The sequence below is a fragment of the Benincasa hispida genome, chromosome 7 (assembly GCF_027475165.1).
Source record: "Benincasa hispida cultivar pf3 chromosome 7, pf3_genome.v1.1, whole genome shotgun sequence".
In the NCBI taxonomy this organism is placed as follows: Eukaryota; Viridiplantae; Streptophyta; class Magnoliopsida; order Cucurbitales; family Cucurbitaceae; genus Benincasa; species Benincasa hispida.
Window position 1 is genome coordinate 30,023,693 of NC_143484.1, and position 24,145 is coordinate 30,047,837.

Sequence of the window (24,145 nt, forward strand, 5' to 3'; positions counted from 1 at the left end):
TCCAAGGAGTGGAGCTTGTTAAATCATGAGGCTTCCTTCTCTTTATAAATACAAAGGATGTTGAGGATGAAAGGGTCAAATCCCGCGGTGAAGATGAGTGATTGCTTTGCTTTGATTTTATTTTAGAATTAAGTATAGAAAAGAAGAAAAACAATAACATACATTAAGCTAAATTCATAGGTTAAACATGTAAAATTTATAGGAAAAGAAGAAATTTACCTTTGAAGAACTTTTCTTCAACTTTTACAGCAATTCTCCGTCCTCTACAACCAACCTCCCATGTTCAGTATCGTGACACCTCCATAGAGTCTTTTCTGCTATTCTCTGACAAGGAATTGGTTTGTGGGAACCTCCTTTTGAAAGAGATAAGAGAATTTTTGTTGTGGAGGAGAGCTTTTACAGAGAACCATTTTCTCTAGCATGAAAGAGTAGAAAGAGAGAGTGAGAGAGATCAAAATTCTCTCTCTACAAGAACTATTCCCTTTTTATTCTTCATAGAGAACCATTTTCTCTTTTTCTAACGTGAGGTGGGAGAAAATAAAAATCATCCACATCACTAATTAATTAAATTACATAAATTTAATTTTGAGTAAATTAAATATTAATTACAATAATTAATAACTAACTTAAATTAATTAATTAATTAATTTATAAAATTAAATTCTAATATTTAATTAAATATTTGAATCTTATTCAAATATATCTCCGTCTCATAACCTATAGTTTTCTTTAACATGAATCTCATTCATATTAACTTTTTAGCTATAGTTTTAATATGAAACTAATTCATATAAATCTCATTTTATTATATAGTTTAGTTTTGAATTTATTCAAATTAACTTTATATTATAATGTATCTATATATATTATATTAATTGTATAAAATATAATTAATATTATTTTCTAAATATTTGAAGAATTTAAATTTTTTAAAAAACTATTAGTTCTTGTCTACCTGATGTGCTAACAGGGAGACCTAATGGACCTACAAGTTATAATCTCCAATGATCCGAGGTTAATTAATTAAACTTTTTAAATTAACCAAAATTCATTAACTATGAGTCATTCCACCAAAAACCCATAGTTGCACTTTTAACACTGTAGAACATGTTGCGTCCATGGATTTAATCATTACAAATAAGTCGATCATTCACGAGTTGTTTGTAATTACAACTGGTCGAATTATCATTCTATTTCTGTAATTATCTCTTACTCCTTAAGTATCGTCGATCACTCTATTGAACAATCTGTTTATGTTTCTATCATAAACCAAGCTACTCTTGGGCCAATGAGAGAGCGAGTACCTTTTGTTTAAGACCCAGAATTAGCATTTAAGGAAACTACTGATCTACTTACCTTAAAGGCAAGAAGGAATGAATTCCATCTTCTGTAGTTATGTTTTCAGATCTTCACTCGGTCTCGTCTCTTAAATGTTAGGCGTTTTGAGTCAGTGACTCAGGCTACTCTCACTTATAAAAATCAAAGGATGAGCCCTCACAGGTAGGTATTCATAACTCACTTAGGATTGAGATCGAGTTACATAAGGTTATTCTATGAAATATTAATCTTTTCAGATAACGACATTACAAAAAGAGACTAATGATTTTGTGGTCCGGTCTTATACAAACCCATTGTATAGGATATCTCCACTCGTATGTCTCCACACAAACGATTTGGATCACATTGTTTGTAACACTTACAAAGTGGGTCGTATCCATACTGTTACCAGGATAAGACACCCAACCTTATCCATATACTATAGATCCTTTATGTTATTACTTGAATATTATCCACCTGTATGTCAACTACATACTGTTCAAATCTCATGAAATAACCTTGGATTTTTACTGTAATGGATACTTATTATTGCATATTTAAAATAATAAACTATTATGTCAAATAACTAATTAACTACGAGACTTTAGGGTATAAATCCCAATGAGGAGTGGTCAAACATTAAACCTTGAACATTCCCAAGAGATTTTGGCACTAAAGAACAGTTGGAAATTCAAAAACTAGCAAGTTTGAATGACTAGGCATGATTTGACTCAAACTAGGGCACGATGCAACCGAATCGGTTGTTTCGTGCAAAATTGACAAAATTCTTTTTAAAAGCTTATGAAATCGATTCAAAGCAACCAAAAGTCATTGAAATCAGTTAAATGACATGTGTTTACTTATTTTACTCATTTTAGGTCAATTCAGGGTCAAAATATCATATGAAGTAATTCTTTTGCAAGAGAAAATTAGTAAAATAGATAGTGAAAACATATAATTTTTTTACATATATCAAGAATTAAGTTAATTCTAGTACTTAAACTCTCTTATTACTACATAGATATTATTTCTTGTTGGGATTTGTGCCCTAAAGCCTTGTAGTTAATGAAGAGATCGAATCCTACAGCAGAAGCGAATGATCGCTTTGTTTTCAATTTTGTTTTGGAAATCATACCACAAAAAAGAAGAAAATACAGTTATGACTTATTGTTAATTAGAGGGATCAGTGGTACTTAAGGAGTTAGATGTAACCATAGGGGTAAAACAGTAATTTTGGCCTAGTTGTACTTACAAGCAATTTATAAAGGGTTATCGCACTGTTGACTAGTTATATTCAATGAACATGGAATTATATTTATAGTGTGAAGAGTGCAGTTGTCGGTCTTTAGTACAGTGATTGACAGTTAATGAATGTTGAATAATTTAATTAAACGAGTTTAATTAATTATTCAAGTACCATTGGAGCTTCAATCTACAGGTTCATAAGGTCCCCTCTATAGTTCAACATGGTTTATTGAGAAATAATTTTAGATTACTTTGAATTGTTCAAATTAATTGAGGGAATTACTTATATATGATATAATTAATTTAAATTAGTTATATGTGATATAATTAATATAATGTATTCGAGACATTATAATATAAAGTTTATTTTGAGAGGAATTAAATATTTGAATATGATTCAAATACTAATTGTATGGATAAGATTCATATAATTGAATTTAATAAGAATTGGATTTATATTAAATATCATGATTGATTGAGAAAATTCAAACTATAGATTATATTGTACGTGATACAATATAAAAATTATAGGTTATGTGTTATATTCGATATAACATATAGTTTAATATATAGTATATGATAAGTTGGTTATCATGTATATATATTTAATTATTTAAATGTAATAAATAATTCATTTAAGGAGGGAGTTATAACTCCCTCCCCTAATTTTCTCTAATTCAATCGTATGGTCAAGAGAGGAAAGAGGAAGTTTTCACGATCGTTTTCTTCTCCTTCACGAGAAGGTTACAGAAGATGACAAAGTAGGTCTTTGTGAGTTTTTTCCCAGTATACACTCTCCCTGCAAAAAAAAATTTCTCTCTTATAAAAAAAAAAGATCTCTCTTATAAAAAAAAAAGATCTCTCCCTCTTCCCGAATAACATAACAGAGCCCACACCTCTTGCTAATTCTCAATCCCTAAGGAGAATATAAGAGGTTCATTTGTGGTAGTGGACAAAACTTGGGTTTTTGCGATTTTGGAGATTGAGTTCCAGATGAAGAGTTCGTGATTGGATCAAGGAGGGATCTCACAAAAAATTGATTCTTCAAGGATAAGTGTTATTTCTTCCCCAATTCCTTCTATGATAAGCATGCTATAATTTTATTAAAATGCATGATTCTTGTTCTGTAAATTTTGATTTTGTGAAATATTTAAAATTGGAAACGATCCTGCTTCCGCTGCGGACCTCATGGTTCCCTTCACCCTTTGAACGAGAGTTTATAATATACTCATGGTTAAGACTAAGTTGCCTAGGTCATCCTATTGAAATATGAACATTTTATTTCTATTATGTAATCTTTGCTTTAAGGCATGTTGCAATTATCTTTTAAATGCATAATCTGTATGTATTTGCTGTAAAATTTCTGTTCTATAAATTTTGGTTTTGGGTTCGATTCCATGCTTCCACTTCACATTCATCTTGTAATCATGGTTTTGGTCTAATGAAGTCATTAATTTGTTCTTAATCATGAGCTAAATTCTCTAAAGGGTTCAGTTATGTGAATACTCTAAGATTTTGTGGTTTGAGCAATGATGCTTCATACCTCTTTCACTTGTGCATTTTCTTTATTGAAATTATGGATAAAAAATGTTAAGTTAAATATACTACTCAATTTAGCAATCTAGTGGAGTTTTAATACTAAGAAGGTTAGGATGAAAATTGATGTCACAAAGAAATATGATACTAAAAGCCTAGAAATTGGATTGTCATGTAGCCTTAGAAATAAGGTACACCATAGGATAAAGAAATCACATGAAATTAATATAAGATTCAACTAACCATAGAAATATATGCATCAGTTGCTTAGAGCTTTTAAAGGAACTAGACACAAGACCAAATAGGAGGAGTTTTTTGTCCATGACTAAGTCATTGTCCAAGTATGATGTGACCACATTGCCCAAGGAATATTGCCCGATTGGTTGAAACATAATTGTATCCTTGTTCATCCAATCTTGTTAACTGCTTTTATCAACATTTAGCCTAATCACTATTTATTTACAATACGTTACTTTTGGTTACATTGAGCATTTCCTTAAGAGAACTACAATTGAAACTAGTATTGTAGGATTTGACACTTAGAATACTCCAAGTTTTACTACTTCATTGACATCATATGCTTGCACTTAGACCATAATTGATATTACTTTTATCACTTTTACACAATCAATTGATCATCTGTAAGGAAAAAAATATAGAGTGCGAAAATTTCTTGATAATCATGAAACTACCAGGAAATGTTAGTAGCCTGTCTTTCTTCAATAAGGAATCGACCAGGTCTTTATGAGTAAAAAGACAGAGTGCTAAAATTTTAAAATTTTCCTAGAAATTTCATTTCAAAAGATTACCCTATACTTTGTCCCATAGGAAATTAACCATATCTTTGTGGGAAGAAACACAAAATTGCAATATTTTAGGTCTTTCATTTAGGGTTACATTTGCATTTTTGATGTATGTGTTATATGATGTGATATGTATAGGTATTTATTATGGAGCCCAGAATCTTACCTCATGACTACTTTAAAGCTTCTGAGCATGAATCCTTCATCCATAGGTATCATGTTTACATTTAACTGTCAGAAGTGATTTGGTAGATCTGTCAACGCTATGTTCAAAATTTCAACGTATGGTAAAGAGCGACAATGCACATGTGAGCTCTTCCTTTTAAAGGTATATCTTTCCAAGCTTAATATCAATATCGTCATTATCGGACATTTGACCCGACATAATGATCAGCATTTCAGTCCAAGCATTTTCAAATTGTACATAATTAGTGCCAACTATTAATGCTTCCACATCACAATCACGATCATCCCCCTCAAATTCAACCACCCTCTTCAACATCCTCTCTCTCACCCACCTCAATCAATTCATCCAATTCATCATCTAATTCCAAATTTTCGTTACACTTGTAATCTTCATCATCTTCGTCTTTATCGGTATTCTCGTCTCCTAAACCCTTTCCAAGTCCCCCTTCTATACCAAAATTTTCCTCTACAGTATACTTTGAGGAGGATGGACCCTCTCGTTCAAATTGTATAGGCTAACATAGAAAATATCATTAGCTAGGTCATATAGGGCTACAATATCAGTTAAGCGGGTTAGTTGAAGGGATCAAATACTTCGATCCCACAGCGGGGGCAATGGAATCGAGTTTTTTAATTTCTTGAAAGAATTAAAAATATAAAAACATAAAGGGGTTAAGCGTCATATCTTTATCGATACACAACTGCAAAAAAAAAAAAAAAAAAATCTTGTATCAGTAATCTTTTCCTCGATGTCTTCTTTTTCCACAAGATCTTCCTCGTTATAACTCTAGCAAGGCAAGGACTCGATTTGTAGGAACCTCTCTTTAAAAATGTAAGGGTAATAGGGAAAGAAAATATTAAAGAACCCTTCTCTAAAATTGGGAGAAGTTTTTCTTAGAGAAAATCTATGCAGAATAACTGTAGAGATTGTGTTGTTATATATCCCACCAGGACTCCCTAGACCCCTTTATATAGGACTCAACAAGGTTACTTCTAATCTTATTAAGATAACCCTTATTTAATTATAATCATCTATATTAATATCTCATATTAAAAAGATAATTATAATTTATCCATTTTAATATCTCATGTCAAAATAATTTAAATATGATTTGAATCATATTCAAATATTTATTAATTTTCTCATTTTCTCTTTAATCAAATCTCATTCAAATTAAAATTTATTTATTTGAATCTCATTCAAAGAAATCAATACTCCATATTATATAGTTATAATTCGAATCCTATTCAAATAAACTTTATAATAAAGTATTTTTTAATCATATCCAATACAATTAATAGTTTCCCTCATAAGTTTGAATGTTTCAAATTTTCTTTCAACATATTTGATCCTTGTTGGTTCATGATGAGCTAGCAAGGAGACCTTATAGGACTTCATAATATCAACTCCAATGATCCAAGATTAATTAATTAATTTTCATTCATTAACTACAGGGCATACCATTATAGACCCATAATTGAACTTTTATACACTGTAGGATAAGTTGTCTCGATAGATATAATCATTATAAGCATGTCAATCTTTCACGAGTTGTTATGTAGTTGGGTCAAAATTCTGTTTTACCTATGTAATTACTTTTTTTCCTCAAGTACTATGGATCCTCAAATGAAAAATTTGCTTATGGTCCAACCATAAATTAAGTCTCTCTTGAGCTAGTGAGAGGGTAGAGTCCCTTGTTCAAGTCCTGGAGTCAACACTTAAGAGAATTGCTCATCTACTTATTCTATATGGGAAGGATTGAATTCCATCTTGTGAAGTTATGATCCTAGCTCCCTACTTGGCCAGGTGCCCAAAATGATAGGCATATTGAGTCGACGACTCGAGCCATTCTCACCTGTGCAAATCAAAGGATGAGATCTCATGGGCAAGAGTTCATAACTCACTCAAGATTAAGATCCAATTACACATGATCATCCCGGAGATATTAATCTCGTAAATTAACGGATTTACAAAAAGAGACTAACTATTTCACAATCCGGTCCTATACGAACTCTTTTATAGGATACTCCCATTCACATGTCTCCACATGAATGGTCTGAATCAAACTTTTTGTAGCTATTACAAAGTGGATTATATCCATAATGTCACCATGATAAGACACCCAACCTTATCCATGTACTATAGACCATTAGGTTATTACTTGAACATGATCGACCCGTATGGCAATTACATATTGTTCAAGATTACATATAATAAACTTGGATTTTTTTCTCTAATGGATAATTTAATATTGCATACAAATAATTATTTAAATAACTAATCAACTACGAGGCTCTAGGGCATAAATCCCAACAATCTTCCACTTGCACTAGAAGCCGGTAGACATGTATCCAAGGGCATACTCTATACCCAATATGTTTTCCCTTTTTTCCTATCGAAGAAAAGACGTGTCTCGTAATCCTATACATTCTAGGTGATCCTCAAACACTTTAGCCGAGAGAGTCATTTTATATAAATCAAAACATTTGTCATAAAAATCTATCATGGTCACTTCCATGGCTTTCTCTCAATATGTCTTACCCTAGAAATTGGTTTACTAATATCCTTAATTTTGCACCGTTGTTACCTAATAAAGTGTAATAGACTAAATCACATTCGAAATGCTTTCAGATCTTTAAGGATATTTATGGCTACACTAATTTTTTTTCTCAAGCAAAAAAAGAAAAAAAATCAACTTATGTACCATTCTCCACCACATAAGATAAAATGAATCTTAATGTAGATTTCTATAAATCTCTTTAAGACTTTGTGTATTGTGTGAAAGATCAAATCTTAATGTTGAAGTTGATGCCCTAAATCTCGTGGATCTCATAGTTTGTAATTGTATTGTATAAACATTTTATTTATCAAATGAAATAAAAAGGTATTTTATTTAACGTTTAGTAGCATTGACCCACAACAACTAAAAAAACTAAGATCCAGGGTTATCTTTTGTAACTTAAACATGTATGTAGGGACATACAAGTGGATCATGTTTAAGTGATAACCTAAACGATCTGTAGTAGATGGATAAGACTGGGTACCTTATTCTGGTGACACTACAATCCACTTTGTAGTTGTTACAATTGTTGTAAAGTGCTACAAAGGATTTGATCTTGATCATTCATGTGAAGACATGTGAGCTGGGTATTTTATACAAAGAGTTTGTATAAAACTGGACCACGAAATGAATAGTCTCTTTATATAACACTGTTGTTAAAAGAGACTTATATTTCACCAGGATGACCATAGGTGACTTGACTTGAATTCTGAGTGAGTTTGTGAACTCTTGCCTATGAAGGCAGTCTTTTGATTTGCATGGTGAGAGTGGCCAATTTCGCCGACTCAATATTGAAGGAACTTGAGAAAGTCCTTGAGTGGAAGCGTGGAAATCAGTCCAAATTTTATTTTCACATAATCAAAATTACAGAATACAAACATTATGCATAATCATAAATTTACAGCATGCACTCATAAATGGAATGTTGGGAATGTCCTAAAACTCGCAATTTGTAATCATGGAAACATATTCTATTTATCAATAAAAGTATTATTGAAATTACATTCTGTTATAAAATCCAATAAACGAACCCAAGGTTATAGTATGAATACTTTAACTTTATATAGAGACATAAAAAAGGATCAAGTTATAGTATATAACCTAAAAAGTCTATAAGTATATGGATGAGATTGAGTACCTCGTTCTGGGGACACTATGAATGCGGCCCACTTTGTATACTGATACAAATGATGTGATCCCACAATCGTTCATGTGAAGACATGTGAGTGGGGGCATCCTATGCAAAAGATGTTTGCATAAGATTGGACTACGAAATAGTCACTTTTCTTTATAACAATTATTTACTGTTAAAACTGACTATTTCAATTCGATGACCTAAAGTAACTCGAACTTAATCCTGAGCTAACTACGAACTCTTGTTAATTCGGGATTATTCTTTGATTTGCATAGAGAGTAGTTCAACAATACTGCTCAATAAGCCTCCTATGTTGGGAATTAGACCAGATAAATAGCTGGGGACATAGTCCTGCAAGATGGAATTCACTCCTACCCATTTTAGTATTTGTAGATAGATTGTTCCCTTAAGTACTAATTCTTGGTCTTGAATAAAGGGGCTCAATCCTCTCATGGCCGAGAGGGACATGGTTTATTAGTTGGACTATAAACCAATTGTTTAATAGAGGTTTAATGGTAACCTAAGTAGCAAGATGTATTTATGGGGGTAAAACAGTAATTTTGACCTAACTCTAAATACGAACGACCTGTGAAGGATCGACTTACTAATTATGGTTAAATCAAGTGGACAAAAATATATCTACAGTGAGGAGAGTGCAACTATCAAACTATAGGGGTATGTCTCGATAGTTAACGAATATTGATTATTTCAGATTAAAGAGTTTAACCGACTAATCTCAAATCTTTGGAGCTCACGATCTGTTGGTCCATAAGGTCCCTCTATTAGCTCGTAAAGATTAAACCTTGGATTAGAATATTGGGTGAATTTGAAACATTCCAATTCGATATTATGGTTTGGAATTTGAAATGTTCAAATTTCAATTTAGGGAGTAGATAATTATATTCGATATAATCAACGTTTAATTTTGTTGAAATTAAACATAATTAGAGAGTTTAAAATATTTAAATGTTGATTTAAATATTGATTACATGAATAGGATTCATGTTTCATTTAGGTGTTTTATAATTTAATATTTGATATTAAATTTTTATTATTTAATTATTTAAATTTATTTAATTATATCAATTTCAAATTAAGAAATTCAATTTTGGAAATTTAATTTTGGTTTAATTTAATTAAATTAGAAATTGAATTAAATATTATTTTATTTGAAATTGGTCTTAATGGATTTATCCAATAATTTTTATGTTGTTTAATGGATTTATCCACACTTGAACACCTAGCCCACTTCCTAAGTGCAATTTGAAGTGTCAAATTGTCGAATGAGTGAGTGCTTGTATGTTTGAACTTGATAAATACTTCAATTTTCAGATGATGAAGTTCATGCATTCTGAAATTGAAAAATTTCTGTAAACTTTGTTTTGCTCTCGAGCTCTTAAAAAATCCACCTCAATCCCTCTCAATTTAGAGTTCCACCATTCAATTCCAAGGCTGAGAATAGTAGAGAAGATACTATTGGTGGTCTACTGAAGAAATTGTAGGTCAATTTCGTGGATTTAGCAAGGAACAAGTGGAAATCTACAAAGGTTGTAAAGTTGAAACCCTTTTCTTTTAAAACTTGTTTTTATATCATGCTTTATACTCAAATTAAGTGTAATTAGAGTGCTTAATGATTCTGTTAGCTTCCGTTTTATGCATCTTTACTATATCATGGAAAAGAGAGAATTAGGGTGAGAAAATACTTACTCTTGAAGAACATTTCTTCTTGAAAACCAATTCCCTTCTCCGGTTTCTTTTTCACGAACAATTACGAATAGAAAAGTGATCCAAATGAACACCACCACAATAAGAACCCCCTATATTCTCTTTTGGGATGAGAATCACTAAGGAGTTGTGGGCACTTAGATTTTTTAAGAGAGGAATAGATTGAGAGGAAATTTATGTTTTTTCAGAGAAAAAACTTTAATCTTTTTGGAATTGGAAGAACACACCTTCCACACCACTACACACACATTAATAAAGAGAAATAGGGGGAAGGAGTTATAGCTCCCTCCCAAAAATATTTTCAAGATAAATTAAAAATTATTTCAAAATCATTTAATATATATTTACATGATAACTACTTTATCACATAATACATATTAAACTATATGTTATATCAAATATAACATATAACCTATAGTTGAATATTGTATCAAATACAATATAACCTATAGTTTTCATTCTCTCAACAATGTATGATATTTAATATAAATCCTATTTATACTAAACTTATTATATGAATCCAATTCACATAATTAATATTTGAATCAAATTCAAATATTTATTTCCTCCCAAATAATGTATCAAATACACTATAGTAATTATATCATATATAATTAAGTAAAAAATAACCTGTATCACATATAATTAATTCCCTCAATTAATTTGAACAATTCAAATTAATCCAAAATTGATTCTCATTAAATCCCTATTGAGCTACAAAGGGGACCTCATAGACATGTAGATTGAAGCTCCAATGGTACTTCAATAATTAATTAAAATCATTTAATCAAATTATTCAACATCCATTAACTGGACTGACAGGGGCACTCCACTAAATACCAACAGCGGTACTCTTTGCACTACAGATATATTTCTGTGTCCATTGGATATAACCAGTCGACAGTATGATGACTCTTCAAAAATTGCTCGTAAGTACAACTGGACCAAAATTACGGTTTTTCCCCTGTAATTACATCTAACACTTTAAGTATCATTAATTCCTCTAATGAATAATAAGTCATAGTCCAACTATGACCAAACCCCTCTCGGGCCAAGAGAAGGTGTGGCACCACATTGTTCAAGCCCCAAAATCAGTACTTAAAGAAGCAATTTATCTACTTTCCTCGACATTGGGGAAGGAGTGAATTTCATCTTGTGTAGCTGTGTTCCCAACTCCTCAATCAGACGAAACCCCAAAATGGTAGGCTTATTGAGTCGGCAATATGACCACTCTTACCCATACAAATCAAAAGACCTCCTTCATAGGCAGGAGTTCACAACTCATTCAGGATTTAGGTCATGTCACCTAACGTCATCCTGGTTAAATGTAAGTCTCTATTATGAATGGTGTTCTATAATGAGACTAGTCATTTTGTGGTTCAGTCTTATGTGAACTCCTTTGTATAAAATAACCCCGCTCACATGTCTCCACATAAATAATCAGGATCAGATCATTTGTAGCACTTTATAACAATTGTAACATCTACAAAGTGGGTCGTATTCGTAGTGTCTCAGATAAGGTATCCAACCTTATCCATCTATTATAGACCATTTAGGTTATCAATTAAACATGATCCACCTGTATGTCTCTACTAACATATTTAAGCTACAGATGATAACCTTGAATGTTTAGTTTATTGATTGGTGGATTTAATGGTATCAAATGTCTAATAAAACATCTTATATTTTATTAAATAAATAAATCGTTTGTACAATACAATTACAAACTATAGAACTCTATGAGATTTAGAGCTTCAACTCCTAACAAATATGGGTACCATTTTGGGGATTCATCTAATTGGGGAGTTGGGAACACAGATACACAAGAAAAAATTCGTTCATTCTCTACAGTTAGAGTTGAAGGAACTCTTATCAAAGAGAATCTATAAGCGGAAGCAAGATCGATCCAAATTCATTGTGACAGAATTACAAGCATTCATAAACATACAAACTAGTTATGCATTTTCTATCAAATTACATCATGCTTTAGAAATTAACTACAAAGGGGAGTGAGAGACTTAGCTTTGAAGAACTTTTCTTTTATAGGTCTCTCGCTCTCGTGAAAACTTGGATCAGCACCTCACGCTGTCTCTATGATCGCCTACCCAATTGTATGGTCAATCACGAACAATCTTTTCTATGAACAAGCAACCTTTCGGATACCACCACTCAATAACCTTGGTATTTTTGGAGTGAAAATCCATGAGGTGTGGGCTCTGTTGGATTTGGTAGAGGGAAGGAGGAAACAATGATCATACTATACGACCAAGCAAGTGGGAGAAGGATACTGTCTATCGTATAAACTGTGGTGCTTGATCGTTTAGTAAAGGAACACGATCATTTAGTAAAACAGGTCTTATTGTTTACACGATCGTTTAGAGAAACTCGCTAGCCACGCGATCGTTTAGTAAAATATACACGATTATTTAGATAATGGCGCACGTACACGATCGTTTAGACAAAAGCTTAAAAGGTTGTCGTACTGACTCTCGTGAGCTAAACGTTTGGCTGTGTATTTAATGAAGCAATTCAGTGATTCTCATCCAAAAATGAAATCATTTTTCATTTTATCCTTCAATCATGAAAACTGAATAAAACCTCCCACTTCACACACGGTTAAGGAGAAACTACCAACAATTATCTCATAATTGTTTTAATTATAAATAAATATAATAACTAACTTATCATATTATATTTATAACCTATAGTTTTAATATCACATCATTGTAATATTTAAACCATAGCCATTTTCTCCTTTATTTGATATAAATCATATTATATCATTTTCCTCCAATTAATGTATCTCATACATCATGTCAACTATATTATATATAATTGAACCAATTTAATCATATCATATATAATCAAACTCCTTCTTGTCAATTTAAACACTTTAAATTGTCCCAAAAATTGATTCTCAACTTGAATCCATTGAGCTACCAAGGGAACCTTATGGACCTGTAGCTTGAAGCTCCAACGGTACGTGAATAGCTGACTAAACTCTTTAGCCACAAGATTCACCATCCGTTAACTATCGGGCACTCCACTAAAAACTGATAGCTGCACTCTTCTCACCATAGACATATTTCTGTGTCCATCGGATATAACCAGTCAACAGTATGATAACCTCTCATAGATGCTCGTAAATACAGCTGGGTCAATTTATTATTTTGCCCCTGTAGTTACATCTAACTCCTTAAATACCATTGATCCTTCTAATGAACAATACATCATAGTCCTATTATAGTGGACACCTCGTGTGGCGCCACATCGTTCAAGCCCTGGAATCAGTCGTTAAGGAAGAAATCTATCTACTTACCCCTGCTTCGGGGAAAGAGTGAATTCCATCTTGTGTAGCGGAGTTCCCAACTCCCCAATCAGACGAATCCTCAAAGTGGTGGGTTTGAGTCGGCAATCTGGCCACTCGCACCCATGGAAATCAAAGGACTGCCCTCAAAGGCAGGAGTTCCCAACTCACTCAGGATTAAAGTCATGTTACCTATGAGTAAATCCTGGTGAAATATAAGTCTCAATTATGAACGACGTTATATAATGAGACTAGTCATTTTGTGGTCCTGTCTTATACAAACTCCTTTGTATAGAATATCCCTCCCTACACACACACACACACACATGTTTCCACATGAATGATCAAGATCAGATCATTTGTAGCATTTTACAACAATTGTAATATCTACAAACCAGGTCGTATTCGTAGTGTCACCAAGATAAGGTATCCAGCCTTATCCATCTACTATAGACCCTTTATGTTATCAGTTAAACATGATCCACCTGTATGTCTCTACATGCATGTTCAAGCTACAGATGATAACCATGAATGTTAGTTTATTGGTTTGTGGGTTTAATGCTACTAAATGTCAAATAAATATCTCATATTTTATTTAATAAATAAAGTATTTGTACAATATAATTACATGACCCTACGAGATTTAAGGCATCAACCCCAACAATTTTGACATAGTTGTACTTGCATGCAATTTGTGAAGGGTCAACGTACCGTTGATTGGTTATATCCAATGGATACAGAAATATATTTGTAGTGCGAAGAGTGCAGCTGCCGGTCTTTAGTGGAGTGAGTGACTGACAGTTAATGGAAGTTGATTAATTTAATTAAAAGAGTTTAATTAATTAATCAAGTACCATCAGAGCATCAATTTATACGTCCATAGGGTCCCTTCATTAGCTCAATTAGGATAAATGAGAATCGAATTAATTTGGATTAATTTGAATTGTTCAAATTGATAAAGGGAATTAATTATATAAGATATAATTATATGAGAATAATTTGAAAGAAAATGTTTATTTGAATATGGTTCAAATATCAAAATTAAAATGAATTTGATTCATATTAAATATGGTTGAATTAACGAGAGAATATATTTTTTTTTTATGTTTATATATTATTTAAAGGAAAATTAGTTTTTGTTTGTTTAAATAAATAATTTTGTAAAAAAGATAAAGTTATTTGATAACATTTTCCCTTTCTTCATTATTCTCTCATTAATATATGGAAGATGAAAAGAAATATTCTTTCACCTTCCTCTTGCACTCTTATATAAATACCAAAGTGTGTTGAAGTTGTGTGCTTGAAAAGTTCTTTTTGGTCCTAAAATTTAAGAAATACATTCATTTCCAAATTAATTTAGAAGCCCACATACACTTTACGATTCTCATCCCGAGAATATCAATGTTTCCCCGTAGTGGTGTTTGATTGATTGTTGCGTTTTTCACGATCAAAGTGTTCGTTGTGTTCGTGACTCAGAGAGGAATCGAGAAGATATTAATCTTCAAGGATATGTACCTTTTGAATCTCTTTTTCATATTTTATTTATCCTTTTTCTATTTTATATATTTTCTATATGTTATGTAAAATTAAAATTTCAAACACCATACACAAAAATTTCTCATTATCCATAGATACTTTGAGAAAGATTTTAATTTTATACTCAATGGTCATACTTTCTTTCTCATTATCCATAGATACTTTGAGAAATATTTTCAAGACTCCCTCGATCAATCTCCAATGCGTCCAATAACAGCAACGACAGGAACAACACGACCACGAACACAACGAACAACCAAAAGCTCCTCGAACCCAATCGAGTCTAACTCGATCCACGAACTGAGTGAGAACACCACCACAATGGTTACCTTGGTATTCTCGATGTGAGAATCCAGGAGTTTTGGGCTTTGTATGATCTTGGCTTGAGGAAGATACTGGAGGTCTACGATCGAGTAGACGATTGAGTAAGTGGGAGATATGACACTATCTATCGTATAGACGATGTGCTCGATCGTTTAGCAAACGGCAGCCTATTGCATAGACTAAACCACTTGATCGTGTAGTTATGATCAGCTGAATGACTATCGTATAGTCAAAGGCAAGCGATCGCTTAGCTGATTGTGTAGTCTTTCAATGGTATCGCTTAGTGAAACAATTTCACTTGATAGCTTGTCTCCGTGAGTACTTTTTGAATCAAGTTACTCTCTTATTTTAGGAAAATAATTTTCCTTTTATCTCACGGTTACCATAAAACTACCAATAACCTCCCACTCGATCGGTTATTAGAGAAAAAGAAATTAATTATCATATAATTAATATATTAAAAATAAATATGATAACCAACTTACCATATTATATTTATAACCTGTAGTTTTAATATTTCATCTCATGAAACATATAAACCATAGTTATTTTTCTATTTTATGGTACTTAATATAAATCATATTTACATTAATTCCTCCACTTGATGTATCTTATACATCACACCAATTATATCATGTATAATTGAATTTTCTCTTGTTAATTTGAACAATTCAAATCAACCCAAAAATCTGATTTTCAATTTGAATCCATTAAGCTACCAAGGGGACCTTACGGACCTGTAGCTTGAAACTCCAACGGTACGTGAATAACTGACTAAACTCTTTAGTCACGGGATCCACCATCCGTTAACTGTCGAGCACTCTACTAAAGACCGACAACTATACTCTTCTCACTACAAATATATTTCTGTGCCCATATTAACCAATCAACAGTGCGATAACTCTTCACCGATCGCTCGTAAGTACAGCTGGACCAATACACCGTTTTGCCTCTATAGTTACATATAACTCCTTAAGTAGCACTAATTCCTCTAATGAACAATAAGTCATAGTCTTACTACGACTAGGTCCTCTCTTCCAAAGAGAGGGTGTGACCACTATGTTCAAGACCCGGAATCAGCCCTTAAGGGAGCAATCTATCTACTTACTCCTGCTTCGGGGAAGGAGTGAATTCCATCTTGTGTAACTAAGTTTCTAGCTCCCCAATCAGACAAATCCTCAAAAAGGTAGGTTTGTTGAGTTGTCAATCTGGCCATTCTCACTCATACTAATCAAAGAACCGTCTTTATAGGTAGAAGTTTCCAAAACACTCAAGATTAAGGTCATGTCACCTATGATCGTTTTAGTGAGATGTAAGTATCAATTATCAATGGTGTATATAAACAAATCATCTCGTGGTTCGGTCTTATACAAACATTTTGTATAGGACACCCCCGCTTGCATGTCTTCATATGAATGGTCAGGATCAGACCATCTGTAGTAGTTCACAACGCTTGTAAACCTATACAAAACGGGCCGTATCCGTAGTGTCACTAGGATAAGGTATCCCTCCTTAATTCGTATACTACTGACCTTTCAGGTTATTACTTAAGGCATGATCCACTTGTATATCTCATATATATGCTTAAGTTTACATTAAATACATGGATATTTGTTTATTAGATATGAGTAAATACAAATAAAATAACTCTTATTTTATAATAACAATGTGTACAACTATTTACAAACTACGAGACTCCGGGAGAATTAAGACACCAATCCCAACAATCCCCCACTTGTCCTAATGTCTCGGGAGACTAATGTACAATACATGAAAATCAAATACAATATACAATAAACTAGGGCATACTCTATACCCCAGTATCATCTCCCACTTGCCCTAGACAAGATGTTGCATGTCCCGTAGACCCAGACTCTCCACATGACCCTCGAACACTTTAACCATAAGGGCCTTCGTAAACGGATTAGCAACGTTGTGCTCCAACGTGATCTTCGTGACTATCACATCACCGCGATGCACAATATCCCTGATCAAATGATATTTTCGTTCGATATGCTTACCTCTACGATGACTCCGAGATTCCTTTGAATTTGCCACAGCCCCGCTGTTATCACGATAGAGAATAATCGGCAAAGACATATTTGGAACAGCTTCCAAATTTGTAAGGAACTTTCTAAGCCAAAAAACCTCTTTAGCAGCTTCACAAGTGGCTACGTATTCGGCTTCCATAATGGAGTCCGTGATCCATCCTTGCTTGATGCTTCGTTAAACTATAACCCCTCCATTCATAGTGAACACTAACCCTGATGTCAATTTCCGAAAATCTTGATCAGTCTGAAAGTCAGAGTGTGCGTATCTTGTAATGATCAAATCCTTATCTCCATACACGAGCATATAGTCTCGTTCTCCGAAGATACTTGAGAATCGTTACGACCGTCATCCAGTGATCGAATCCTGGATTGGACTGATAACGACTGAAAATCCCTACTGCATAGCAATTGTCAGATCTAGTATAGAACATTGCATACATAAAGCTTCCAATAGCCGAAGCATAGGAAATCCATCTCATCTCCTCAACCTCTTGAGATATCTTAGGGCATTGCTCCTTAGACAAAACAATTCCATGCCTGAAGGGTAACAAACCTCGCTTGGAATTCTGCATCTTGTACCTGATCAACATTTGATCAATGTGCGATGCCTGAGACAAGGTCAACCTCTTGTTCTTACGATCCCGAATGATCTGGATCTCTAGAACATATTGCGCCTCTCCCAAATCTTTCATTTGGAATTAGAAGGCTAGCCACTTTTTAATGTCCGTTAGAAAACCTACATCATTCCCAATGAGTAGGATATCATCCACATACAGAACCAGGAAATCTATTGAGTTGTTGATGATCTTCTTGTAAACACAAAACTCATCAACGTTTTGATCAAAGCCAAATAATTTGATCGCACTGTCAAATCTAATGTTCCACGATTTAGATGCCTGTTTCAGCCTATAAATGAACCTATTAAGCTTGCAAACTCTTTGCTCTTGATCTGGAACAACAAGCCCCTCTGGTTGAGCCAAGATGGTCTTCTCAAGATTACTATTAAGAAAGGAGTCTTGACATCCATTTTTCATATCTCATAATCATAAAATGTGGATATGAACATGAGTATCTTGATAGACTTCAACATGACAACAGGTGAGAAAGTTTCCTCACAGGTCACTCCCTCAACCTGGGTATAACCCTTTACCACGAATCTAGCCTTAAAGGTCTACACCTTTCCATCTACACCTCGTTTTCTCTTGTAAATCCACTTACACCCTATAGGTTTTACCCTATCAGGTTGATCCACAAGTTCCCAGATATTATTGAAGTACATAGATTCCATTTCCTGGTTCATGGCTTTAATCCACTCATCTTTGTCAACATCCTTCATTACTTGCTCATAAGATAATGGATCCTCGACCCCATCATCAGATATGATGTTTTGGGCTTCAGTCAAACCCATGTAGCGATCCGGTGGGTTCATAACCCTCCCACTACGTCGAGGCAGTCTTAATTCTGGTAATGGTTGACTAGATGAACCGACATCAACAACTCTTGTTGATCTATCAATCTATCTAACAACTCTTGTTGAACCCTTAGTAGTCTCACTAGAAAACTCATGTAAAACAAGCTCGCTTCGTGGTTTATGATCCCTGATGTGGTTTTCTTCCAAGAAGATGGCATTTATCGACACAAACATCTTGTTCTCACTCGAATCATAGAAGTATCTACCCCTCGTTTCCTTGGGATAGCCTACAAAGAGGCAAACTTTTGAACGCGGTTCCAACTTCTTTGGGTTAGTCACAAACACGTGGGCCGGACATCCCCAAATCTTGAAGTTGCGTAAACTACCTTTACGACCTCTCCACAACTCAAAAGGTGTTTCAGAAACACTTTCTGAGGTAACATTGTTCAGAATGTAACATGCAATCACCACTGCAAATCCCCAAAACGAGTCTCGAAGATGAGCATAACTCATCATAGACGGAACCATGTTCAACAGGATTCTGTTTCTCCTTTCTGATACACCATTCTGCCGAGGTGTACCTGGGATCGAGAGTTTGGACGTAATTCCATGTTCTATCATATAATTCAGGAATTCAAGGTACATATACTCTCCACCACGATCAGATCGTAGTGTTTTTATCTTCTTACCTAACAAGTTTTCAACTTCAGCCTTATACTCCTTGAACTTGTCAAGGGCTTCAGACTTACATTGCATTAGGTATAGATACCCGTACCATGAATATCATCTATGAAAGAGACAAAATATTTATATCCACCTTGAGCTCGAACACTCATCGGACCACAGAGGTCTGAATGTATAAGCTCCAAGGTTTCTTCGGCTCTATTACTTTTTCCAATAAAAGGTCATTTGGTCATCTTACCTTTAAGGCATGTTTCACATACTGGTAAGGAGTTTTCTTCTAAACTCTTTAGAAGTCCACATTGCACCAACTTCTCAATCCTATTGAGGTTGATGTGACCTAACCTTAGATGCCAAAGATGGGCGTTTTTCTTGGGAGAAACCTTTGGCCTTTTAGCAGTTGTCACCGTATGGAACATTTCAGTATTAAGCAAGGCTTTTATGACTAACGATCTTAGTATATATAAGATATTTTCCATTGAACCAAAACTAATCTCCATACCATTCTTAAAAATAAAAAGCTTAATCTAAGAAAAGAAGACGGTATAACCTTGTTCAATGAGACAAGAAACCGAGATTAAGTTCCTCTTGATATGAGGAACTACAAAAACATTATCCAGTAATAGATAATGTTTCTTGTCCAAAAATAACCTCAACCTATCTACAACAACAGTTGAAACAACCTCACCAATACCGAATCTAAGAATCAACTTTCCCACTTGCAACGTTTGCTAGGAACTAAATCCTTGGTAGGAAGAACTAAAGTGGTTAGTAGCGCCTGAATCAAGTATCCAAGCAGAATCATCATTCTCGACCAAAAACGTCTCTAAGACAAATAAATCACATTTACTGTCTTTAGACTTCTTCCTCTTCTGGAGAGTAGTGGGATCAGTATCAGAACCTAAATAAACTTCAAGTTTCATTTCAGAGAACACTTATCGTCGATGAACTTCATCAGAGTTAGTAACACTTGCTTTCTCTAATTGGAGGTTATCTTGGAAACTGACACTACTGGTATCTTTGTCATCCATCCCTTTGTGCTCAAAAAGTGAGAACTGACGTTCAAACAATTCTTGCAACGAGTCCATGATCTGACGTGCAATGACCATGTTCTCAACCCTTTTGGCCAATGCATCAGGTATGCAAGCCAAAATGTGAAGTCGAGCCAACAAGTTAGCCTTCATCCACACTTCATATTCATTACGAATATTTCACGGTGCATTAAGGGTCGGGACTTGAGGACACTCCTCAACCATGTTAAACTCGAGGTCGTTTACCACGAAATATGTTTTAATAGACTCTTTACAATGTATGTAATCGGTCAAATTAGAGGCAACTAACGGAAAATCATTCATGTTGCTGAAAAAACAAACACATTAACCTACGTTAGGTTTTAGCAAATACTCTTTGAAAAACAACATCCAATACGGTTTAGCAAAACTGAAATGAGCCCCGTGTGACATCTAGTTTCGCAATGATGTTTTAAAGGTTTAGGACAAAAGCCACCAAAGGCTAGTCAATTTATCCCTCCTCTGAATTGAGACATTCTCAACCAACCATTAATACCAGAATAACTCTTACTCCTATAATCACTAGTCATCATTGATTTTGTCAAGAAATCATTAACTTGCTTTACAATTTTTCGTAAGTGAGACCCATCATTTTAGGCCCTAAAGTTCCACCCCAAGCAGCCAATGCGAGGGGAAAAAATCTGATTGGGGCAAAAACTAAAGTGACTCTATCCATTTCTGGAGTTCACCTTGATATTGACCAACTGCACAAAACCCATCCAAAGGGGGACATTCCCAGGGCGCCACGAGGGAGTGTAAGAAGATCTCACAGTGCGAAGCAATGAAGAAGACCGTAGGACGTGTTGACACACACACTTCACCTACTTACTATAATCACTCTCCATCCACCTTGATATTGATTCATGCAAACACCATCTGAAGGGGGATGCTCCAAAGGAACCACAAAGTCAAGCATGAATCTCACGACATGAACATTCAAGGAGAAGCGTGAGTGGAATCATTGACATATCATATATATCTCTTCCTCCTATTGAGTATTTTATAACCTAGGGTCTAGTTTACTTAGAAAAAACACGGCTAAGAATTTTAACTAAGTGACTTTTTAGCTTTGCCGAGAGTAACATTTACTTTAGAAAGTTGAAACAACTTTTGATCATCATTCATTAAACTCTTTAACAAAGTCTTTGATCAACTTTCACATGCTTGCATAAAATCTATCTAATTCACCTTTCTAGGTAGGTTCCCAGGTAGGGGTATTCTGTTTTCGTCAGCTTAAGTACCCCAGCCTAGACAGAACCCACCTTAGACAAAAGGTCCCTTATAGATAGATTTAATACAATTTTAATCTTTTATGGAAATCAGTTTAATACTATTAAACCAATTTAAAAGATTAAACTTAGGTATCTAATCTCATTAGAACCTTGAACTTAGGTCTATCTCAATCCAATTTTAAAACTCTTTTAAAACATGAGTTCACCTAAGTCCGCATGCAACTCTTTCTTATCGATTTTAGTTCTAATTTCCATTATAACACTTATAACCGGAAACAACCAAAATCATCCACGATGCGAAGCTACATATACAAGGCATTCATAACTCTTATAAACAAGTCTAAGTGTCATGCTCCATGCATTGTTCATTCATTGGTACTTTTATATAACACTTATATAACAAAGCAACGAACCAAGCATACATGCTTCCATATACCTTTATACTATAACTCTTATAAATAAAGATGATGCATGAATATGCTTAATGCATACATAAATATAACTCTTATTTTTCATTATGCATGTGCATGCTTTCTTGTAATTTCATCATGCCAATAACTATATTATAACATTTATAAAATAAGATGCATGAATAAAATTATTGAAATGCCTTGAATCTGTTTGTTGGCGCTTCAGTATATTTATTTATTTTCAATTATTTACGATTATGACCCTAGGATTTAGAGTAGTGCGCTATATAAACTCTCTAACCCTAGAGGCGCCGTTTTGATGTAATTTCTGAAAACATTCTCTCAAATAATATTGTTCTCCCTCTGCTCGTGGACGTAGCTAATACACTGTTAGTGAACCACGTGTATCTGTGTGTCGATCTTCTCTATCTCTACGTTCCTTTTTTGTGTTCTTTAATTGTTAATTTCGTAACAAAAATGAATAACCTACCGTGGGTTTTATACCTATATGTCATTCACTATGGCATATAGACAGCATACATCCTATGTACATTAAATAAAAGTTGATGAATCGGGATAATTAGCCTCAAATCCTCAAAAACAAAAGCTAAATATTACAAAGAGCAAAGAGTCTCTGGTTCAAATAGGCGAACTGGGTCTTGAACTGTCCAGGCGAAGAAACGCATCTCCTTGATCATGTACCAAATCCTTGTGATCGCCTACACGAGAGAGTAAACACTTTACTCTATCGTTTAGTAACGTTGTGTGAGCATAAATGATCGTTTAGCAACGATCGTGTACCTTTGACTAAGTGATGAAGCATGAAGGCAAGCGATTGTGCAGTGCACATCTTGCAACGTAAGCCTTAAGCGATCGACTAAACGATAACGATGCGGTGAAGTAAAATCGTCTAAACAATCGCAGAGCAAGCGTCAAGGTATCGTATACTGAGTGATCGTGTAGTCAGTGACTATGCGATGAGGCATGCTGAACTACACGATCGTATAGTGCGTGTGCCTTTTATTAAACGATGAGCACCAAATGCTCTATGCGATCGTTTACCTCCAACATCCACATGATCGAGCAACCAACGCTATATGATAGAGTAAACTCTTTACTCCATCGTTTAGAATTAGCTAAACAATTGTTTAGTAAATACAACATGATCGTGCAAAACTTTTCTACACGATCATTTAGCCAAATCCCAACTATCGTTTACCTTAGGCTACACGATACGACCAACTTTTGGTCTTCTTTCTCGATGAGAACTGTATCTCCATGCTTTGAAACTTCATCATGGACGACTCAACAAAATTCAAACACTTTGAATACAGACTCAATTGCTTGTTAATTATACTCAAAGACGCAGGGACTCTTACAAATTAACACTTTGTAATAATAAAGAAAGCTTTAAATAAAGGCAATCATCCCATAACATTCATCAACACATCCATAAATGCATTTAATTCTTAAACGCAATGCAGAAACCTTAAAACTGACCACGACTGTAAAGAAAGTTCAAAACATAAATGGTAATTTGGAATATCATAACAACCTAGCTCTGATACTAATTGAAGGAAATCAAACATGAGAATTTCCATGAGCAGCGGAAGGG